Source organism: Mus pahari, chromosome 18 (assembly GCF_900095145.1).
Source record: "Mus pahari chromosome 18, PAHARI_EIJ_v1.1, whole genome shotgun sequence".
In the NCBI taxonomy this organism is placed as follows: Eukaryota; Metazoa; Chordata; class Mammalia; order Rodentia; family Muridae; genus Mus; species Mus pahari.
In genome coordinates, this window is record NC_034607.1 from 30,670,826 (window position 1) to 30,685,825 (window position 15,000).

General features: G+C 44.0%; 1 protein-coding gene across 5 annotated transcripts in view; it reads left to right on the top strand.

Moving 5' to 3' along the window:
* Positions 1–12,697: 12,697 nt before the first annotated feature.
* Fer (FER tyrosine kinase) overlaps positions 12,698–15,000 on the top strand; it is a 277,350-nt gene continuing 275,047 nt past the window's right edge. For 3 of the 5 annotated variants that reach the window (XM_029531192.1, XM_029531194.1, XM_029531195.1), the window contains exon 1: positions 13,491–13,555. The gene's annotated coding sequence lies outside the window, so the exon portion shown is untranslated. Of the gene's footprint in view, positions 12,719–13,480; positions 13,556–15,000 lie in introns of those variants that run through there. The other 2 variants (XM_029531191.1, XM_021217491.1) reach the window with 2 other exon arrangements.

Consider the following 15,000-nt stretch of genomic DNA (forward strand, 5'->3'; position numbering starts at 1 on the left):
ATATATATATATATATATATATATATATATATATATATATATATATATATATATGTCTTAGCTTACCAGGTCACAACATGACTTCCCACACCACTGAGCTATCAGTGCTTGAGCTTCAGTCCTATCCTGTAAGGTGGTAGGACAAGTTGATGGAACTGTGTAAAATCAGGTTTCCCTTCTGGCTAGTGCCGCTCCCTTCTTCCAATATGAGATTCCTAGGGAAAAGCCTCTTCTATGCATATGGATGATCTCTTACCTGAGCAGTCTGATAAACTGAAAGCCATGATTATTTCTTCAGAACGCTGTCTTATTTAGGATGTCTATTGCTGTGAAGAGACACCGTGACCACAGCAACTCTTATAAAGGAAAACATTTAACTGGGGCTGACTTTGCAGCTCATTATTGTGGTAGTAGGAAACATGGTGGCACGCAGGTAGTAATGGATCTGGAAAAGGAGCCAAGAGTCCTACATCCGAAATCTACAGACAGCAACGATCCAGAGAGATGCTGGGCCTGGCTTGAGAGCATTTGAAACCTCAAAACCCAGCCCCAGTGACTCACTTCCTTCAACAAGGCCACAATCCCTTATAGCATCATGAATTTTTCGAGGCGATTTTCTCTCAAACCACCACAAACATCCTCATTTCTGTTGGCCAGCTGCAGAACTCTGAACGCGTGTCTGACCCTTTTAGAAAGTTGAGTTTGTTCCATATTAAAGTAAATAGAGAGGGCAACGAAGATGATGAGGGATGTTTATTTCTAAATGTGCTACCACCAACGATAAAAGGACTTTTGGTGGTTAGGTGTATTGAGGTAATGTGCAACATTTTTTAGATGTTCTGCAGAGAGAAGTTTCTACGTTATGAAGATGATTTAGAGGATGACATCAAGATGGTAAAACATGAGTCCTTCAAAAGTTCATTCTTTGCTCTAAAGCCTGTTGTCTACTTTCAAGGTCTTTAAAGAGAAGCCTGGTTTTACTCATAAATACTAATACTAAAGTTAAATACGTCTTTGTGTTTAGGTAGAAACAATCTTGCATAAGTTAGCAGAGAAGCAGGGTGGCTTAAATAAACAAGAGGAAACTAATAATGAGGCTGATGTTCCCGACTGGCTGGCAACCCTGAAGAATTCAGATTAATTGGAAAACCTTAGAGCTGTTTCAGAATACTTATTAATGAGCTTACTATATTATCCATTTTAAGACCCTGTCTTGGTGTTCTTTTATTCTTCTTAGTTATTCACTGTAATAACTTTTTCATTTCATTGCTGTGAGCATAATGATGTTCTTTAGTATATCCAAGAGACTTTTCAGTGTTGGAATATGCAACGACCCGAGTTTCACTCCAGCTGCTTGAATGAGTGATAATGAGGTGTTCTCCTTTTTACATTTATGCTTCCCATCCAGGCCTGTAGTTTCATTTAAAAGTTGATATTGTTGTTTCAGATTTTCTGTTCAATAATGAAATGCAAGGCAGTGATTGTTCCCCTAAGAACAACTTTTAAGTTTCCTGAGAACCATGATAAGGGCCGTGCAGCGCATTCGCAATATATCTCTTGGGAACTTTGAACACAGTGCACTGGAAAGCCACCTGACAGGGGAAATTCCATATTGTAATTTGTAGATGAAAATCTATAATGGGGGCACGATTTAGTGGGTAGCAAATAGAGTTATAGGACAAGCGTGAAGATCCGCTTGCCTGATGATAGTTATTGGTAACATTCAACCTTGGCCCAACTTTGTAGGAAAAGTTGTCTGGGACACGGAGACAGCAGGTACAAGGGTGTGGAAGATGAGAAGTGGGAAAAGAATATAATATCAAAAAAAAAAAAAAACCAAACCAACAAGAATAACAGCAAACGTTAGGGTCACCTATTCAATGCCAGGCGCCATGATAAACATTTGAAGCTATCCCTTTAGCCCTCCCAACTGCTACAAGGTGGGTGCTGATATCACCCTCATTTTTGAAGTGTGAACATTAAGTGATTGTCACACTTAGGTTTGTCTGACTTGTAGAGATATAGATTTTAATATCAGCCGCCCTATTTTCTACGTGCAGACAGTTTTTTCTTAGCTGCATTGTATTCCCAGAACCTGGAAGGATAACGTAAGAGGGTAATGAGATTGAAGTCAGGCTAGGCTATATAAAAAAGCCCTACCGGGCTGGTTTAAATATAGTCTGGTTTTTTTTTTTTTTTTTTTTTACTCAAAGCCACTCCTACTCCTCTGAATCATAGTGGAGTTGATTCCTAACTGTCAAGAAAGCTTAGGAATGGTTATAATTGAGACCCTTGTCCTGAATCACCCTGTTTTAAGTAGCAATGCCCACACCAACAAAGCTGTGACACTACATATCACATATTTGAATTCTCTCTGTCTCTTTAAAAATGTACCTGTAAATAGGACTAATAGAAGTGTCTATCCCGTGGGGTTTTTAGAAGGCTTAAATGAGACTATGCTGTGTGTGCATGTGTGTGCATGTGCGTGCATGTGCGTGTGCGTGTGCGTGTGTGCATGTGCGTGCATGTGCGTGTGCGTGTGCGTGTGTGTGTGTATGTGTGTGCGCGTGTGTGCGTGTGTGTGTGCGTGTGTGTGCGTGTGCGTGTATGTGTGTGTGCGTGCGTGTGTGTGTGCGTGTGCGTGTGCGTGTGTGTGTGCATGTGTGCATGTGTGTGTGAATGTGTGCACACGTGCGCACACGCATACATGCGTGCATGCTAACCAGTTTTCTCCAGAGGAGCAGAACTAAAAGGTGATTTGCTAGGTTGGATTATACAATACAGGCTGGATAGTTCAATCATGGCTGCTTGTGCACTAGAGTGGCTGAAAATCCAGTTGTACCCGTGTGATGCATTCAATCTGGGGCTGAAGGCCTGGAGGAGTCCTAGAGAGCAGCTGGTCTTCAGTTCCTGTTGAAAAGCCAAAGAAGCTGCATTCCAAGATCAGAAAGCACCTCCGCAGGGAATGTATCAGTGAGGAAACACGCACTGCGGGCGCAGAGATCAGTGGACAAAAGGCACAATACTCTCCCCTAAGGCCTCCTCATAACTGGGCTGCTTCTTGGAGTTCCTGCCCATTCTAGGAGACCATCTTTGGTCTTCAGCTGATCCTTCTCAGGGACCCACCCAGGGGATGTCTCTTAGTTGATAACAGATATGGTCAAGTTGACAATCAAGACTAGCCATCACAGTGAGTTAGGGCTAAGCACTTGGCATATATCTAAGTAGAGTAGGGGATTGTATACCTTAAGCATTTTTATTAGGACTCAATAGGGCCCACGATAGCATCCTCTAACCAGGGATAGTGCTGCACAGTTGTAATTCCTGCCCTGGAGAGACTGAGACAGGATAATCTAAGCTCTAGTTTAGCTAACAGTACTCAGCTTCAAACAAAATAAAACAAACAAACAAACAAAACAAACCAAGAAGACACAGGGACCTTGCAGCCTTTCACCTTAGGACAAGGACGTGAGGTACAGATTTGTAGTCCCCTTTAGACCTTATGAGTAAGTTGTTATTGCTGGGGCCAACATACTAGACAGAGCAATGGAGGAAAAGACTTAATTGGCTCAGCCAAACAGGCTTATGTACGTCCATCATGGTGGGGAAGGGGTGGAGCAATGCAGTCTATGGTGGTGTGGCATTGGCTCTTCACAGGGCCCAGGCCAGGAGGCAGAGCACATAGGAAACAGGCTGTAGTCTTCAGAGGTCCCCACACCTAGTAGCCCGTCTTTTACAGCCAGATCCCACCTCCTAAAGGTCGCACAGCTTCCTAGCACAGCACCAGCAGTCATCTTACAGGCCTCCAAATCATGAGCCTAGAGGGGACAAGTTACATTCAAATCACCACACTGCTTCAGGGCTGGGAAGGGGGAAATGAGATAAAAGATTTCTCGATATTGGATCGTACTTTTCTATTGCTGTGATAAAATACCACGGCCGAAGCCACTTAGAGAAGGAAGGATTTACTTTGACTCATGGTACCAGAGAGAGAATCCATAATGCTGGCGAAGGTGGCGAAATGCTGGAGCAGGTGGCTAGAGCAGGAAGCTGAGGGCTCATATCTTCAATCTCCAACACGAAGCAAGAGAGTGATCGGGAACTAAGACAAACCCAGTTCCTAAGGCTGGAGTTCCTCCAGCCAGATTGAGCACCCTCCAGAAACAGCACCAACAAACAGGGACCCGAGTGTTAAATACTTGATCCTATGGGAGACGTTTCCCATTCAGACCACCACAAAGACTAAACACAAGCCACTGCTGCTACAGAAATGTCCGTGTATTTTTCAAAATCACTGGTGACGAACTAAGTCAATACTAAAGACTGACTAATGGTCTAAATTTAGACATTGATAACTATCACTGCATAGCAAAAAACTGAAGGACATCCTGCCAGGAAGTTGACCTATAAAGAATGTCTGGGCTTCTTTCTTATCAATCAAAGCTTGTTTTTTGCAGCTTCTGAAGTAATAATGATAGTCATTACTACTACATTGTGGTTTGACTCGTAGATGAACAAGCATTCAGTTAGCACAGATACATACACATGGGTGTGATTAGGTGACTTTTTTTTTTTGAGAGATTAAAACAGAAAGGATTTGTGCATTAAAATAATAACAATGATAAGGATAATAATAATTATGCCTATATGTCTGTGTGTGGGTTTGTGTATGTGAGTTCAGTGTCTTCAGAGGTCAGACCTTCCTGAAGCTGGAGCTACAGATGGTTGTAAGCCACAGGGCATGGGTGCTCGGAATGTAAGTGCTTCTAACTGCTGATTCTGCTCTCTGTTGATAGGAAGGCTTTCATTAAATGGATTCTTTATATCCTCTTTTGGATTCAGCCACTACCACCACCACCATCCCCGCCACCACCAACCACAAACGAACAAACAAAACAACCCAAGTCTATGTTTAAAATAAACAGGCAATGTTTAGGGCTGTGGCAGCAGTTTAGTCAAGGGTCTCTGGCTGAGTTTAGACGCCGTTACTGCAAAACAAAATAAAACTGACACTTGCCGAATTCTCTTATTATTTGTAAGCTCTTCATATTCATTAGTGAACTAATTATCAAGACTGCCCTTTGAAATTGTTTGCATTATTCTCCTCCGTCTATAGACGAAGCCCCTGGGGTGTGCAGGCCACGTTATATGATTAAGATCACTTAAACAGCTGGGTTACAGTTTAACCTGAGAGGGCTGCAGAGCCAAGGCTTCTATGCTTAAACCTTCCACATAGAGCTATGTGTCTCATGTGTGCACCTACCATATCTAAATCCAATTTTAAGACACACAGACTCTGTGAAATTCAAATAGAAGCCCCATGATAACCTTCTCTAAGTGTCTTTACTGTGTAGCTAATGAATAATTATCACAAAACATAACATACAGGCACTCTTTTAAGGAAAAAAAAATTACAGATAGACTCTGTAATTTGAAATGGAATGCACCCTACAGCCTGTCTCCCATATGATCCGTCGCCTCTTAGTAATTCATGAGCAGTCCTTCTATAACTGCTTGGAAGAGCGGTCTGCCTTAGTGATTAGCACATAGCCTCCCAAGAAACGCTTCCTTCTCCTTCAACAAATGCTCCTGTGCTCTGACAAGCTGTCCAGTGGATACTCTGTGGGTTTGAAGTCACTCTCTTGGGTTTCTTTTTTTTTTTTTCAAATTAGAATGGATAAGATAGCAACAGCGGTGGATTGTAAAAGTTCGATACTTCCTGTGCCACATAGAGGAACTGAGCAGACAGAGAATTTAATGCAGTGTCTTTATGGTTATGTGAGGTGAAATGGAGAGAGAAGCAGAAACGTTAAATGCAGAAACAAGGACACATGGAGGGGAAAGGAGATGGTGGCTCCGGGCTGCGATCCAGGCCCTGGTACAGTTGCTCCAACGTTTCCCATCTCTCTGCAGTGCTATGGATACTTGACCGTCCTTCCCACTGTTCTGCATCTTTTCGACTCCTTGCTTTGTTTACCTAAGAATGCTGGAGATGTGTTTCTGACGTTGGCCACCAGAGAATTCCCTATATGCACTTTTAAAATTGGTCACGTTAAAGGTCCCTTTTATACATGTCTTAGAAACTATGTCCCTTTCAATCTATAGCATCAAGAGAGCACAAAGTGCACCTACCACACCAGTGTGACGGATAAATCTGAAAAATCGGGGTGGGGCCTAGAGTTTATTTTTTCTACATTCTCCAGGAAATTGCTCTCAGCACTGATCTAGGCCTAAGACTAGCATATTTTTATTTTATTTTATTTTTAGGCACAGCATCTATTTTAGCAAATTGAGGTGTTTTAAAAAAATGAGTTCATTCAAAATGGGGTGCTCTCTGATTTTAAAATATTCTGGCAAAAGAAATGTAAAAGGGTTGGCGTTTCAATAAAACAAAATACATGGCTTATTCAGAAATGTTTTAAACTTATGAAATTATTTCCCATTATTACATATCTGCAGATCCATATAAGACACAGGTATGAAATATACCTGGCCGGCTGTACCCCCATTAAATGTGACACCCTCAGGGCTTAGTTATAGGGAGTCATCATACTTAGTATCTGTTCTACAACCGTCAAACAAATGGCTAGAAGGTTTTAGTTATAAAAGACTGGAACCCTAGAGTACATTATCCTGTAGAACAGAAGTAATGAGCTACACTCGTTCACCTACTTCACAGTGGTTCAGACAGTTGAATGCTAGCATATTTGGAAGGTTCAGAGAGGAGGTTTTTGTTGATGCTGAAAGAATGAAACGGATGTGACTAAAGTCAGAATTCTATTCTGAATACATGCCTTTTATCGGGTCTGTGGTTTGCAAGTATGCTCTGTGGGTCCTCTTTTCTTCTCAATATCTGTCATAGAGCAAAACTTCCTCTTTTTTTTTTTTTTATAAAAAATTCGTAACTTTTTGTACTTTTGAACAGTTTAATTCACCACTTTTCTTTTAATGCTGTGCTCTTGGTGCTGTAGCTAAGAACTTCTCTTCTAACTGATGGTCAGAAGCCTTCTTCAGAGTGATATTTTGAACGTTCTATCTTTTCCAGTTAGACCCATACTGTGAGAGCCACAGGGCGTTTTCCTTGTGTAAGTCCTGTTTCATGAAAAATGCTACCTCTTCTTCACTCTGTCTTTACAATGTTGCCAATCATCACTTGGCCATATCTGCCTGGTGTGTGTGTGTGTGTGTGTGTGTGTGTGTGTTGAGTTCTTCAACCTTGCTTTTTCCAAAACTCCCTGAGGATATTTTGAAGACCACACTCTGCTCAGCGGCAGAAAGCTTTTGTCTAACATATTTGAGGCTCTGGGTTGTAAAATAAAACAAATACCACCAAATCAACCAATCAACCAAACAACAACCAACCAAACAAACAAAAATCAAGTTAAGTCAACAAACCATTTTTTTAAAATGTGCAAAGATTCTTTGAACAGACACTCTACAAAAGAAGATACAGAAATTTCAAGAAAGCTATGAACTCTGCTCAACGTCGTGAGTCACTGGGGGGAATAGAAATCAAAGCTAGAACAACATACCAAAGTGCTCAAATATGGGGGCTATGATAGTCTCAGTGCTAGGGGGTTGAGGCAGAGTAGCAAATTGCTATAAGTTTGAGGCTAATCTGGAGTATGTTATAAGTTTTAGGCCAGCCCTAGTCATGTGAGGACATATTCCCCTCATCCTTCAAAGGCAAAGTCAACCAATTTGCCAATCTATTTGCAATGGTACCTAGGGTTGGTAGACAACAAGGAGCCATTACAACTCCATATGTTACTAGGGTAGCAGAAAATGGTGCAGACACTTGAAAATGTTTGGCAGGGCAGTTGTGTAGCTCAGTGGTAGACTACTTCTCCAGCACCAGCAGGCTTCTGGGTTTGGTCCCCAGCCTAACAAAACTGAAGTTTGCCATTTCCTTATTAAAATGAAATATCACTTGTTGGGGCTGAGCAGACAGTTCAGTTGGTAGAGTGCATGCTGAGCAAGCAGAAGGACCTGTGTTCAGATCCCAGAATCTACTGATTATAGGCTCTGTGTGCCTGTAATCCCAGAGCTGGGAGCTATCTGTGCAGTGCCAATGAACATTATGTTTATACAATGAAAATACTTTTGGGGAGTGTTTATAACAACTTATTTATAATTTTCAAAAACTAGGGTTTGGAGAATGGCTCAGTGTTTAAAAGCACTGGCCGTTCTCCCAGAGGACCCAGGTTCAATTCCCAGCACCTTCATGGCAACTCAGAACCATCGGTAACTCCAGTTCCAGGAAATCCAGTTGCCTCCCCTGTCTTCTTGTGGTCTACATGTGCCCCCCACACATATGCAGGCAAAACACACATACACATAAAATTAAAAGTTAAAAATAATAAAGACTGTAATGTTTCTCTGTCAGTAAATGGTTAAACAAAGCTGAGATATGACCTTGTGATAACAGGGATGGAACTGTCACAGTAGTGGCATAGACACATCCCAAAGCCAGACTCAAAGGTTACTTCTATGGCTGTGTGCATGACGTTTTGGCAAGAGTGATAGCCAGACAATGTTCAAGGGTAAGTCTGATGGCTGAAGGGATAGCTTTGGATCTTTTTTCCCTCTGCACAGTGGGGGTGTTTATACACATCATTATATATAAATTGAAAATATTCAGTTGAATTTGAACTTATTGAATACTTTATAGCCAAATGCAGATAGGAAAAGTTAATTGTGTGGTTTGATTTGAACCCCAGATGGTTGTTGTTTAGAGTAACCCACAGTAATTCTTGTTACCTGCATAAAACCTGACAAGATTGAGCGAGCCATTCCTAGTTTCAACACGGGTGGGGGAAGGGGCCCTGAGGCCCTACCTCTATTGGAGGAGCTATTGGCAGCTGATGGCTGCTAAGGGAAGTGTCTGTCTCCTTAGGGAACATGGCCATCCTTATTTCTTTCTCTGAGTATTTCCTTGGGAAAAAAAACTAAAATACACACACACACACACACACACACACACACACACACACACACACACACACACTCACACACGTATACACACACTATCCTCCTTTCTAAGGTTTATTTGTATCAGTTTTAATTCTGTGTATGTCTGTGGGTGGAGGGTTATGTGTATGTGAATTTAGTGCCCAAGGAAGACAGATGCATAGGTTCCCTTTGGAACCAGCTTGGCAGCTACGGGTGGTTGTGAGTCACCTGGCATTGGTGCTCAGGACAGAACTCCAGTCCTCTGGAACAGCAGTATGTGTTCTTAACCACCGGCCGAGTCATTTCTCCAGCCCCGTATCTTCTTAAAGGACATCACTCACAGTTTGAATTTTCTTTCTCTCTGTTCTTTGCTTTGGTTTTATTTTGTACCAGCACCACCCTCTTCTCTTTGATTTGGGGTCCCATGTCCATGATTGCAGGTCTACTTAAAACAACATGATATCCACTTGACCTTTTATAGCTGAACTTACGGATCGCAGACTTCCATGTTTGACATGCTTAGGCAAGGGATCTGGCTATGTCAGATGGAAGACCCTCCAAATAGACATAAAAGTATTCTTCCTCAGACAAGTCACTGTGCCCAGAAACCTGGAGCCTGCCATTGCAGAGGCTAAGTATGTTGCTCTGTGCTTATGTCCTCTACTGTATTGGAAGGTCCCTCACTACTTTCTGTGTTCAGCCATCTTCTAGCTCAGCCTCACTAGGGAGCAAACACTTTCGTTCCTAAGTAACTTGGTGAAGGAAGTGATCTGAGAGTCTTAGACTCAACTGACTCCCAACTAATTGTTTCCAGCTTCTGGCCTTGCTATTGCCTTCAGGGATACCTGACAGCTGGAACCGCAGTGACACGAACCTATGTTTATTTGCTGCAGCAAGAAACTAGAGATAGAGCCTTAGCTCACTGCACCTTGTTGAGCAGATGGATCGGTCTCCTAAGCACAGACTTTCTTTAAAATTTGTCACAGACCTTCCCAAGTCAGAATCTCTGAGAATGAGCCTGGTAGTGATTTGTTACGAGGCCCTGAGATGACCACATGGGAAAGTCAACACTGTCCAGCACATGTTCTAGCCTTGTCTGTGGAGGCACAAAGGACCATAAGGGAATGGAGGGAAGGGCAGGTAAATCCTGAGAGAAGAGTGGTTTAATAAAGGAGCAGACCTTGAGTGGTCTGAGGGCATTTTAAGAGGACAAATCTTGATGAGGGTTGTTGGTGGTAGTTATTTCTCTGTGGAGAACAGAAAGCCAAAAGAACCAAGAAAAACAATGTGAGTCTGTCCAGCCCGCCAGCCTCTGTCTGGGAGGGACAGTTGGGAAGTGTTCCTAATGGATTTGACATTGACTTTGAAGACTAGAGCTTTTCTTCCTCTTTCTTCCCTCTGCTCTCCTAATCTTTCATACATAGATTTGTTAACACAGAGGAAGCCGCATATAGGCATTTTGAATTTGCAAAGTCCAGACGACACACATCTTGAACTTCTCTCGAACGTGACCTTTAAGGAAAGTATTCATTTAAGTGAACAGTCTTCAGAATCGATGAAGTTTATATCCTGTGAAAATAGACTGTGTAGCATGCACCGAAAACAGGTAAATGCCATTTCTGTTCTGTTTCCCTCATTGCCACATCTGCTTCAGGAGTGGTGTGTGCACACAGTTAGGTGTAAAATCCGAGCAAGAGAATAGTTACACATGGAAGGAGCTGGCTGAGAAGAGAGGAGAGGCAGAGATTTGGGACTTGCTGAACTAAGCTGGCACACAGCCAAGATTCCTCAAGCCTATGAGAAAATTTTACAGGAAAACAAGAGAGGGAGAAAGATAGGGTGAGGAATGATACTAACCAAAAGAAAGAGAAGAATTAAAAAAGATATTTAAACCAATTAGCTAGTTTTAATGTTCACATTATGCTCATTTTTTTAGGAAAGTTACTTTATTAAAATATAAACTTGGTATTTAATCTGTATGGATTATACACTGAAGAGTTGTTTGCTTACAGATGTTCTGTGGCATCTCACAAACACAGCAGTTCTGGGTACAGATCTAAATTTTAATTTTAATGGAAGAAAACAGATCTATTAATCATTTGTTAGTAATTGGATCACCTGGACAGGAAATTATTTTCCTCATTCTCCTGTATTATCTCACACAAGATACAAAGAAATTTGCTCAGAATTTTTGGAAGTGGAAAAAATGTTTGTTAAACATGTTCCATTGCAGAGTGATACTTATGGGGGGGGGGGAAACAATACAGTTAGGTGTTATTTACCCCCAGTGACCAATTGTTTAATTGCAAAGTTACATTGCATAGCATGATGCCTGACATATGGTGGGCAGCTTATGCTTCTTGACTGAATATGTGGGACTAGAATCATTATAGAACTGAAAAGTTCTTAGTATTTTAGGGTAGGTAGATTCCATTCTCATATGTAAACACACACACTATACCATAGAAGTCTATTTTTATTATATCCTTACTAAAGCTATATTCTGCAAATTTGTAATTTACTAACTCATCAGCCATATCATCTTATTTTTTTTCTTTTATAAAGAAAGGAAGCCTAGTGTTCTTGGTAAAGGTATGCTTGGTAAAGCAATGCCAAAGTCATGTTTTTTCCCAACCATTTAATACAAGCACAAACTTTTATTTATTACACCCATATTGATACATACATTTACTGTTTATTGAAAACTAACTTGCATTTGAGAGGCTGTTTATGCATTTAACTACATAACTATAAATACAAACAAAATTATCATTTTTGATTCTATAAAAATGAAGTTTAGAGTTCCTAGATAAGGCAATGTTAGAGAAGTCAGACACCTTTATTGTCAAATAGGCATTAAAACAGAATGTGCATTATATGTCCCAGGCATTACCTAAGAAACTGCAAAGACATGAATTTCTCCCTTCTTTGTAGATGAGTAGATACAACCCATTATTTAGATTTTCATATTGAACAATAACTAGTCCTCAGGTAAGACTACTTGGCTCTGTTTGTCACATCTATAGTGGACTTGTTGGGGTGGCCAACAGAGTTAGCTAAGAGAAAAGGCTATCCTTATGCCTGAGGTAGCTTCGAAATTTAGAGTTCTTGACTTTCAAAGAAACTGGGTGATAAGGTGGCTGTTTCTTCTGCTATCTGTGAACTTTGAAAGATACCGACTCCCAGGTTTGTTAGTGGCTTCCCATAGCCTTGCTGAGGTTCATCTAGGGTTTCAAGTGCTCTAACAATGATTCACAACTCCTGTGCATTCCAAGTTCTTGAGAAAGATATTCCTGGACCATAAATCTGACAAGAGTACTTAATAATTGTTTTCTGAGAAAAAGAAGGGGAGAGAATCTCATCAACAGTTAAGATTATCTGTGTCCTTAAAGTATGTTTGGTTTCTTGGACTTTGAGACTGACTTAAGTGAATAACTATTTAGAATTTGAAAAAGTATTAATCCTTCTTTGGCTCTAATCTAACTCCAAGGTTTTAAGGGTGGGAGTGGAAATGGAGCTGTTAGACTTGTTGCAGGCGACGAATGTGAATGTGGCTGAGCTCACGTACAAGAAGACACTGCCTTAAAAAGCGTGCTACAGTGACGCTCCATGAACACCTATCACAGAGCTCCAGATCACCTACCAAGATCTGTTTGGGTCCACCTTACTCCCTTTTTGCACCAAATTGGCAAGGAGCGCTTCGGAAAACAGCCCTCACTGGAAGAACAAATCAGTTTAGGTCCTCGCTTTCTAGACTTTCCTAGAGGTAAGTACTTTCGAGGGGACCGCTCCCAGGACTCGGCGGCTCTCTTTCCAGAGCATCCACAAGTTTCCAGAGAAACACGACGACCTGACGATCGTTAGCATCTGACACTGCAGGCACAGGAGCGGGAAAGGCAGTTCTGAGCACTCCGCAGAAACGCAAAGCCCATCTCAAGGAATCCACGTTACAGCACACGCGCGCAGAACGCGGGAAGGTAGAGTCCGCTGCACAGCCAGCTCGGGGTGGGGAGGAGGGCCGGCGCTCGCTGGTCCCCCCGCGGGCGCTCCACGTTTCGTCACGCCTCCTTTCCGGCAGGGCCGCGGTGGCAGACCCTTCCGGGCGGCCTCAGCTTATCACCCGGACAGGCCACTTCCCGGCTTCGGCCCCGCGAGTTTCCTGTCAGGCCCCCTCGGTCTCCGCGCCCATCCCACCGAGCTCAGGACGACGGCTGGGCTCGGGGAAGCGGGCGCCTCTAGAAGAGAGACCGCAAGAACCACCTTCGACGGGAAACAGCACGCAGGGCGGCGGCGGCGGCGGCCACGGCCCACGCCTCCTCACGCCCGCCACTCCAGTCCCCGCCCACTCGCTGAGCTCCGCCCCTCGCGGGTCCGAGCCAATGGGCCGCGCCCGCCTCCTGGGAGGTAGTAGAAGAGGGGGTTGGGACCGGCGGCAACGCCCGCCCCTCGCTCCTTCTCATTGGCTACGCTCTCGGAGACCGGAGCGTTGCGGGATTGGCTGCCGAGCCTCGCGACGGTGGCGCCTATTGGCTGGAGCAGTCCCCGTGACGCCGGGTGGCGACTGGCTCCCGGGTCTGAGGGGCTCCTGCTTGTCAGGTTCTAGGTAGGTGCGTTTCCACGCCGCCGTCCGTAGGCACCGTTGCCCGGGGCAACGCCCCGGGAGGTGGGAAGGAGGCCGGAAGGCGTGCGCAGCGCGGGGGTAACCGTTCCCGCCTGCAGGGGGGCGCCGGGCTTTTGGCCCAGCGGGCGCGGGCTGTGCGGAGGCGCTTCCTCCGCCCTCAGCCAGCTCGGTCCCCGCCCGGGGCTGCGGGGTCACACTCGCCTCCTCCTACCCGCGCGACGGAACGTTCCGGGTTGGGCTCGGGTCCGGCTGCTCACCCGGTCCTCCCGGAGGCTGAGGGGGCGGTGCCGGCCGTGGCGGGCGCTTGGCCCCGCCCCGTCGCGGGTCGCGAGTCGCGGGTGTGCGGGGCGTGGGGCGGGGTTGGGAGCGGCTACGGTGGGGGAGTCCGCACCCTTTCCCTTCTTGCGCTCCTCCGACGCTCGCCCGCCCACGGTGCCCACACCCCTTCTGGTCTCCTTACCCGTCGCCTCCCTCTCCTGTGGCACCCAACCCCGAGTGTTCCCGCAGCCCTTTTCATCAGGACCCTCTAACCCTGTTGTCGCCTCGCCTTCAGCTTCAAGTCGCACTGCCCCTTTGGTTCAGGGCAGTCTTTCAGAAGTCCGGCCCAGAGAGAGTCCTGGAGGCATTTGGACTTGTCAGGGGTGAATTTTGCCCTAAGGGTTTTTTAGGGGTCTGAGGTATTTGGAGGCACCTTTGTGTCTTCCTTGGACTCCTCTTAAGGTCAGCCCTCTGAAAGGAGTTCGTGAGATTAGTTTGGGTAAGAGCTAGGGCGTCTTGGAACAATTTTCCATGAGGTGGTCGTTTTGAACTCTGTACATTTTTGATTTTTGTTGGGGATGCCATTGCAATTTCAGTTTGTTAGGGCGGCCTTTCATTTTCAATATCTTCGGACGTAAGAGCCACGAGACTTTTGATACTTTTACTTGCGAAGAAGCTGTATATATTCACAATGGTTTCACAGTCACTCTAACATGCTACACCAACATGTACAGGAGTTTTCAGGCATTTTAAGAAAGAACCTTCTCAATTTGAAGTCACTGTATATAAAAGTCTGATGGAAAAGAATCTAAAGAGAAGGCCCGCCCACAGGTTTTTAGTGGTTAACATCTAAGAAATAGTTTGCAGTCCATCTGTGAAATGAGAACAGGTTTAAAGAAAAAGTATTGCAAAATACATCGTGTGGTGTAGGGACTATTTATTTGTATTGACACCTGTGTAGGCATTATAATGGTTTGTGGAAGAGCCAAAGGTTGTAAAAGGTTGAGTGTCCCTTTTACAGCCAAGAAAAGATTTTCTGATAGCCCTAGAGTTGAGGGCTTTCAAAGGTCCTGGGGATGCCTTAAGAGTACATAGGCATTCTTGGAAACACTTTCGGTTCTCTTCCATAAAAGACCTCTGGCAAAGATCTGTTTCTTTTCTGCATTGAC